Source organism: Papaver somniferum, unplaced genomic scaffold (assembly GCF_003573695.1).
Source record: "Papaver somniferum cultivar HN1 unplaced genomic scaffold, ASM357369v1 unplaced-scaffold_114, whole genome shotgun sequence".
NCBI classification, from domain to species: domain Eukaryota; kingdom Viridiplantae; phylum Streptophyta; class Magnoliopsida; order Ranunculales; family Papaveraceae; genus Papaver; species Papaver somniferum.
This window is the reverse complement of record NW_020620381.1, coordinates 323,292-332,791: the sequence shown is the minus strand read 5'-3', so window position 1 is coordinate 332,791 and position 9,500 is coordinate 323,292. Positions and strand designations below refer to the sequence as shown.

Below are 9,500 nucleotides of genomic sequence, written 5' to 3'. Positions count from 1 at the left end.
TTTCTGAAATGTCTGTCCTAGTGATTCTGAGATACCACCCTTTCAATTAAGCCAATAATGCCCTACTATCGCACTTTTAATACGCTAGCAACGTTATATGGTCATCTTGTAGTAGCGGATCTAGTTGTGAACAGTTTATTAAAAAAAAAATAGTTGTGGACATGCCAAACTTAATTATGTTTTCCGTCGAAATAATTTTCTAATTTTGTTTTCTCATTGGCAGCATTTCACTTTAAAATTTCCAAAGGATAATACAAAAAAAGGCTCTTGATTATGGTGCCAACCTCTGATGGTTGCTTAAAAAAGGGGGGAAAAGGGGAAAGAAAACCTCTGATGGTCCTTAGCTTACCTCATAAGTGTGAGGTCCGGATTTGGCGGGGCTTAATGGACATGTTGTGTAAATTTATAAACTGGTTCAATGGATAATCGCAGTGGGTAAATGGGAACAATATCGGTGTTAGTTGGGATACAATTAGGGGTCGTTCGTTTGTGCTCGGCCGAGAGATTATACCAGATACTGCTTTGATAGGAGACAAGGAACGTCTACATTATACCGAGGCCTTTCAACACAATTGACTCCAAAGTTGACAGAAAACTTTGCAGTTAAGCGTGCTCAGGTGGGAGTAATCCAGGGATGGGTAACCTCCGGGAAGTTTTTGCTGGATTACCACACCGATGCCCGTTGAAAACCCCACACTATCGGATAACCTCAGTGACTAAGTGGGGATAATATCGCTTGAGAGACGGGTCATTACAAACGCCTTTTCCAGGTATGTTTAGGGTGCTACGCGTTAACTGGACTTGTAACAAACGCCTTTTCCAGGTTCTAGTAGCAAAGTGGTATAACATTTTATATGTTCGGCCAAAAGACTTGCACATAGTCGTAACTGAAAGGGACTAAGTTCGAATTTCACACTACAAAACAGTTCCAATCTAAGCTTCAAGCTGAAATAGAATATCATTATTGGCCCGAAAAACTTCACCTAGATGATTAGATTGTATATGTAAGCAAACAATGAATATAGAAACACAAATATTTAACTGGAATTTTTGTGTGGAAGTATACAGAAATAAAATTAGGAAATTATTTAACATGTAAAGGTAACTACCCTACTTACCATTACCAGGCTCCACTTTGCTCGTCACAAAACTAATAGGTCGACGAAGGTTGAAGATACAACTGATCATCCACTGTGACTGTGTTGGATTAGGATATTCAAGATCGATTTTCTTATGTAAATACAAAACAGAGTGAATCATGTTTGATATAGAAGTTAGAACTGATGGAACAACACGGTAGACAACATACAAAACACATTAATATCGAGAGCAGTTGAATAACATAATTCATATACAACATCTATCTAGGGCCGGCAGATATTATTCACCACTTTTTGGTTTCTTGCTTGGTGTAGCGTCTCAATCTCAAGATATTATGAATATGCATGAAAAACATAACATGTGATGCGTATTTGTTTTTCTTTTTCTTTTTTTACCATTTGATATTTCTAAAACTATCCTTTTAGTTAACTATAAAAAATATAAGAAATATGCATAATTTGATAGACATGTTTATATTCGTTACATATGTGTTTTAAAATGCTTTTTAATGGTATGAAGTTTACCAACATTGGTGGTGTAGTTTGAGAGACATCATTTCGAAATTTCATTAGTTATTATCCATAAGGATATAATTATAAAAAATGCTTAAAAATACTATTTTCCTTGCTTGCCTTAAAAATTGTGCAAACTTGAACTAGATTACTTAATAGTTGGACGGAGGTATCATATAACTGATGCACCTCTTCATCACAAAAGGTGTCCATCTTTTCTGGTTCGGATTCTATTTTCGGCTTCTCTCCCAGAGCTTTTCATGAGCGGAACTGAACATAAAAAGGGATCGCACTCCCAAAGTTTTCTAAAGATTTTTTGTTCCGGGTCATAACAACGTATAACCAACATATCAAATCAACACCTCGTCACTCTTGGAAAGGGTGATAAGGTCGTAGTCAGTGTATGGCCCCTCGCATCTGATGCTAAATACTTGTTTTAGTTGACCTTCATAATCGAAGATGACTGCAACTATCGGCCTTATTCATATGGAAAAGTTGTTTCCAATTACCTATCGGCCTTGATGTTTTTCTTCAATGACCATTTGTCCACGCAATCTAGATACATAAATTCCTATAGTTCAAGAACAGAAATGCAGAATCATAGGTGGATAGCAAACAGCTGATTAGTATGAATAACAGCTAAGAACCAAGACCATAAAAACGTTTTAAATTAAACATTTCCGGGTTACCAAAACAAGTGATTAAAAGAGAACAAAAAGAAAAAAAGAAAGGGGGATAACACGGCCACAACAACTGAACTCCCTTCATAATAATCAGCTTCAAAGTAAGGCACAGAAACTTAAGTCCCATAAATATGTTTGTGGACAGGAGGAGCTTCAAAGCTCTGAACCACTTCCCTCCATGGTTTCTCGATGACTAATACTGAACTCTATGAGAGATGCCCCACAAATAGAGCAGGATCTTTGAAAGGACTAAAGTTGACGTTTAAGTTCTTTTGGCTTTCTCGTTTTCTTTTGTGGTTCACCTTACCATTATCATTAGCGACAACATCTTGCGGAACTTCTGATGATGAATCCAGTACTCCGTTTTCCAAGCAGTTGTCGTGACCATCTTCAGCCAACAGCTTCTCAAAGTCGATTAAGCACATTGCCCTGGACAAGTGGTGTAGAATGTTAGTACTAGAAACGTTAGAAATCACACAATAGATAAAACTTTTCAAAGGAAGAGTTTTCTTTCATTCCAGTCTGCTTTTTCCTTTACAGACGTGGCCATATATAGGCCTTATGACATATGCAAATATCTCTTAAGATTAATGCAAATAAAGAGGAAATCCTAACGGATATTCTTTCGTCGATCTCTTTCTTCCAAGTAGGATTCTGCCATACCTTGCACTACATCAACAAGGAAACGATTTCGAGTTCATATAAAGAGTTTCATTTGGGGTTAAATTCATTTAACACAATAGTCGCATTTCTTAGTCATAGACTCATAGGGTTGATTAGACAATTAAAAGTATTTATACCTGGCACTGTAGATAATAACTGCAGTGGAAAATGGTTGAGGGAAGGACATCCCAATAATCTCCCCTGGGAATTCCTGAAATCTTGTGGGAAGAGGATGAGTATGAGCCATCAACTGTGGTATTAGTATTTTCGCCTTCACATCAAATGCATATACTTGGTTTGTAGAGGTTGTAATGATAAGAACAATTCCATATTCTTGAGTCATCATGAAACCCCCAGAAGTGATGGAAGCCTCGTCCAACCGATATATAAAGCAGTGCTGACTATAGGCGCACACAGCAAATAAAATAAATAAATAATTAAGAGATCTTATTAACATGAGAAAGCCACCTTTTAAATAGGTGACAATGATCAAGTAATGCGCAGTTGTACTCCTTGAGTAACCGTGAGTATTTTGCACAGTAATAAAAACTTCCCAAAAGTGTGTTCCGATGGTTTTTAAAAAATGATTGTAGCGATAGTGGTAAGAAGGGGTCTTTTCAGGCTTGTGAAGGAAACAATTTTTAGATTTAAATTAAACTAAAATACTCAATTAAAGTTGATTCAAAATTGTAAAGAAAACACCAAGACCCTGGATTCCACCATTAACCAATTAAGTGATAAACTCTAATCAATATTCATGCAATTTTTCTTTTAAAGTGATTCTAATATTTTCCTATAATAGATTTTTGAAGTAATAATTGTAATCACAAAGCATGAAACATCAACAGTTTTAAAACTAAGCATGCTTCATCAAAACAATTCACAACTACTCAATAAAAATCAATTTATCTATATTAGTTCTATGCAAATAATCATATAAAAATATTGCAAATAAATAATAAAAATATAATTATACCAATTAATCTGGAACAATGGCTTCCTCCGTCGCCTCGGCTAAGGGGTTTAGCTCCTCATCTCAACAATATGTTAAAAGATTTATTCATGACTTAATAGGTGTTTTTATTGATGAAATAGTGTAGAAATGAAGTTTGCAACGCTGTATTGGTGTTACAACGTCACTGTTACAAAGCAAGTCAGTTTATAAACGATATATCTCTACTGCTGTAAAAGAACGACACTTGTGTAGTGCTATTAAGACTATTGAAGAACGACCGACTCTGCGAGTCTGTTCTTCGTCTTCTTCTTCCTCCTCGAGCAGCAGCAGCAACAACAACAGCACTTCTCCAATCGATTTCTCGGCTCTAAACTTCTCCTAACTCTCTACGTAAACCCATCCTTTTTATAGCTCAACAGTTCACCAAAAATCCCGATCAAATATCTTATTTTTTCTTCTTTGCAGTTACGGGTTTCTATCTTCCCACCTCTTCTGTACGCGTTGCTTTTTGCAATTCAAGTGCCCCAAAACTCTCCCAGGACTTGAACAATACTAGATAGACATCTATCCAGCGTGAGACTCTCCCAAGAAATCCTCAAAAAATATTTGAAAGTGAACAACACGGTACTGTCCTGTTTGGACTTTGATCCATTCTCCCGGTCATTCCAGCCCAATATGTTCGACCCAAACGCACACACAAACCCTGTTTTTCTCTAGTAAGTCCAGCCCAATCGAATTCCACAATTGAATCTCTTTAAAACTGCCCAAAGATTCGAACCCAAAATCTGGTTCGTGATAAGCATATTTTCCCGCCAAAATTTGAGTTTGAAAATTGAGAATGGATGCCCCCATCCCTAATGGGGTGCGAATAGCAAGTGGGTTGAAATAAAATTCTTGGGTGGAAATAATCAAAACTTGAATGCCTTTAGTAATTTTTCTGGGATGTTTTCCTCACTTTTTCGGGATCCTCCGGGGTACTTCTGGTACGTTATCAACGGAGGTCCAAATGCCACATTTTTTGTCAACTTCGCTGCAAAACCTTATTTTTCCAAAAAACACCTACAAAAGCATAAAACACCATAATAAGTACAAAAATGAGCACTAACAATACATGTAAATGAGAACAAATAGACACATAAATGCGTCTATCATGTTTGTATGACAAGAAACACAGACTTATGACATGATGATACACACTTGGAAATCAAACAACATAAACAGTTTGAGATTGGAAAAGAATCAGATATGTTGGCAGCGATTCGACCAGATAAAATACATACACAATGAGCAACCATTGAAAATATTTGATTGGCACAGCAGCAGGCCAAACCAAACTTACAATGAAGCTTGTAGAAAAGAACATTGTAATATAAAAATATATTTCGAACTTACCAGAGAACATGCGAACAGAATGCAAAAATTAACAAAAAGCATTTTGAAATACTACCGAATATAAGAGAGAAATTTCTCAGCTTTTTTCTCAAGATCGAAGACATATATATCACCAAAACAATTAACAGCTGACAACCACTATCCATCTGAACTGGCAAACATCCTTGTTACGGGGTGGCTCGCTAGGCGGTAAATCGCTGTTAGCATCCCGGGAAGGTATGAAAGTATGCAAAAGTTTTCTACTTTTAACTTTAACAAACTGCAAAAGCACAGGAACGGATTAAAAGAAAAGATAAATCCAGTGATAAACTCCATACAGACTAAATCTCCACCAAGCACTCTTTAAAGAGAATTCGGAATTTAATTATGTGCAGAGATTTTTTACTATGCATGTACCACTTCATTCGTTAGACGGTATAAACCCGCATTATAGGTATTTAACTCCTCTTTCTCACAGCTTGAGCTTTAGATATTTCTTGCCAATTAATGAGCATAAAGTATGCTCACCAACAGCAAAAGGCCTTACTACGTCAAAATCAACAGAAAAGGATAACGAAGAGATAGATTTATTTGAAATACTTTCATAAATCTTTCTATCATGTCCTGCAATAATCAGCTTTGAAGAATCGGCACTGAAAACCATGGAATGAGCAAATGGAAGTTCAGAGGCTAACTCCTTTTTGGCAAGTGTAGAAGCATTTTTTTTTAGCTTTGGAATATTTAAAAAGGTGTGGTTTCTCATTGTCGGAATACGCAAACAACATTCCACTACAAGACATTGTGCTGCATATTATCTTCGATCTGCTCTTAATGCTAGTAAACAACGATGTCCTTGCACCTTTTCTAGAGTCCTTACCACTCTTTAGCTGAACAAGTGAAACATCCAAAGAGTTGGAGTTCTGAACTAATATCATAGAAGCACCATCTATGAGTGTATTCTGCACCAAGTGAATGGGCACTCTCTGTGGTGCAGGGAAAATGTCATGTGGGGTAAACTTGGTGAATTCCTGAGCAGAATATGCAAACATCTTTGCATCGTCACCAGCAGATAATAGCATGGGGACTCGCAAGTTTGGCCACTTCCAATAAATGGGTTCCCGACAACGTTCTCTATTTAGCTTTTTATTCGGTGATGGGTCTGTCAATAAAAAAGTCCCTTACTAAATCATAACAGACATATGTTAAAGAATTAAGGAGGTCAAAGTTTCAGCCTATTCAACAAATTATAAGACAAAATGGAGGATCAGTGGAACCAAACCTTTGCTGTCACTAGGAACTGCTACCGTCAAGGCTCTGACATCATGAGTGTGTGCTCTTACATAACCAACGTAGACCCACTTCTTCACCACTGTTGTAGAGGAACTAGCATTTCCAGATTTGATGGTATCACTAGAGAACTTATATTGGATTACCTGCATAGCAAATGATAACAACACCTATTCTTTGAATGTGCATATGCGACTGCGCTTTGGAAATGGATAGGTAGTATTTTTGGTGTTAATTTAAATGCGACTTCTATTCGGGAAAAGTTTGCTATTATTCGTCTTCAAAACAGCAGCTCGCAGGTCAAACATATATTATGGGTGGCAGTGATTAACTGTGTTTGGCTTATTTGGGATATAAGAAACAAAATTCGTTTCGACCACGAGATTACTCCAATCTAACAGGCAGCGGCAAAATTAAAATTACTTATTAGTGAGTCAGGGAGGATGGGAAAGGGGCATATGTATAATTCTATGACGGATCTCTGCATCTTAAGGTTTTTCAAGATTGAAGGTAGAGCGGCCAAAGCTCCAAAGATAAAAGAGGTAAATTGGCATCCTCCGTTATATGGATGGATTAAGATTAATGCAGATGGATGTTCTTTAGGAAACCCTGGACAATCTGGATGTGGAGTCGTATTTCGTAATCACAACATCTTGGTTGTTGGATGTTTGGCACAGTCAATTGGCATAGATAACTCAGTGTCTGCTGAGTTTTGGGGTGCTATATTCGCTTTTAAATTTTGCATAAAAAAAATAAAAAAAAAAAATAACAAGAATCACTTTAACTAAAATATTACAAGTTTAGGATTCAGGTATAGTAATTAGTGAGATAAAAAAAAAAACGAATTATGATTTGAAAAATACTAAATGATCAAGTGGAACATGGCCAACTATTACGAAATCCAACAAGCTCCTGGGCATCAACCACGCCAGAACCACAGAGGAGTCAACTCTAAAATTCTTAAACCTACAAGATTTTCAGATTGTTTCACTAAACTTCTGTTATCAGTCTTAATGAAACTTTTTCATTTTCCTGACATTGGGAAAATGAACTAAACTTTACCCTTTAGCTTAAGTAGTTATTTGAAATTTAAAACTATTGGAGCTACTAAGAAAAGGTTCTGAAAAATGTGCCTGCAAAACAGGAATTCAAATTGCACATTTAAGTCCCCTTCAGCTACGACCTTAGTAAGACACCTTGATGCAAATTTATAGCTAAATTTGGAGTTATTGACTGATTGACCATTACCTGACCATCAGAACCAGCAGAAAATACTTCATTTTGATTAGGCGAATGTGCCAAAGCATTGACATCACCCTTGTGGCAAGAATGTGCCTGCAACAGAGTTCCTAGTTCACCATCCCAAAACTGAACACTACCAGTACTATCTCCACTAACCAGCGTACCAGACCTAAAATGTAAAACAAAGGTAAAAGAGACAAAGATTAACAACAGCAAGTAAATGATTAAATAGTTAAAACCGGGATTCTACTCTTACTTTAGACAAATTAAAGACCACACACACAGATCTGATCTGTTACGCGATCCTCCCATTCCAACTGTTATCCTATAGACCTCCTGATTCGACTGCGCGTCCCAGCATCTTATTAAACTGTAAAGGCCGGTAAACAGTAAGAAACTTAAAAATTTTGTAAAATCACCTTAGAGATAAATGATAATTCGACGAAAACATACGAAAAGTTCTCAATTATCACAAGTAATAAACATACCCATCACTACTCCCTGAATATATTGACTTAGCATCAGAACTCCATGCAACACTTAGAACACGCCCTGCAAATGAAAAAATCCGAATATTTTTTTAATGAAAGAATGTATTAAAAAATAAAAATAAAAAACTCTGACGAGAGGAAAGGTAAGGAAATCTCACCACTAACTCTAGGCAACGTTCTATTGTAGGTCAGCTCATCTGAATCAGAAACAATATAAATTCGAACACATCCATCATCGCAGCCAATAGCTAGACGTGGGTCTTCAATCATTGGATGCAATCCTATGGCATCAATATCGTCATCATCACTTTCAGTATTGTCATCATGACTAAGAGAAGTACCAATATTAGTTGCATGTCTATTGACAGCTCGCTGGGCATCATTTTGTGTGGGAAGTAAAGATGTGTCAAGAGGTTCCACAGCCATCTGCCATATTGATGTTCCAATGCAATCTAAAAGAATCTGCAAAACATGCATGAAATCAAGATAGTAAGTGACAAGGTCCACAAAATGCATGAAAAAATTCTAGAAATCAAGAGGTCAGAGAAATACCAAAAATCACAACTATTCGTTGTTTTTTCATTTATTCTAGGATAAACCACGAGTTTCACAGGTTTTGGGCACAAGTTCTTCTCAGAGTCTAACAGCAGTTTGAGCATTTCCACTAAATTTATAATCTATAGAGACTCCCATTTAAAACTCTAAAAATATATATTGATGTGCAGAAAACCCTAAGCAAATCAACAATATCAATACCTTTTGTTTTAAATGAAAAAGATCCCATTCTGAAATCGATCCGTCGATATTAGACGAAAACAAACGACCATCAGACATAGTTTAGCAGTTGGAACGACACCAAACAAGCGAAGTAATTCTGGAATTAGGGTCTCCATGTATAGTCTACACAGATGATGGAAAAGATTAACTTAATAAAAACCAAATCAAAACCCTAACAATGAACAAAAGAATGAATAGTTTTAGATTAGATTACCAGTTGACAATACCAACCAACAGAACCAGGTTGAAAACGCCAGATCTCTAAGGAACCATCTTCACGAGCAGATGCCACTTTAGAACCATCTTTACGAGCAGCAGTCGCTTTAGAACCATCTTCAGGACCAGTAGCTAACGCAATAATAGGTGATGGTTTCCAATCTACTGATGATGTATTTTTATGTACTATCAGTTTTTCCAT

The 9,500-nt window shown here is 36.5% G+C and overlaps 1 pseudogene; it reads right to left on the bottom strand.

Annotated features, from left to right (window-relative positions):
- Positions 1 to 2,412: 2,412 nt before the first annotated feature.
- LOC113328692 lies at positions 2,413 to 9,500 on the bottom strand (annotated as a pseudogene).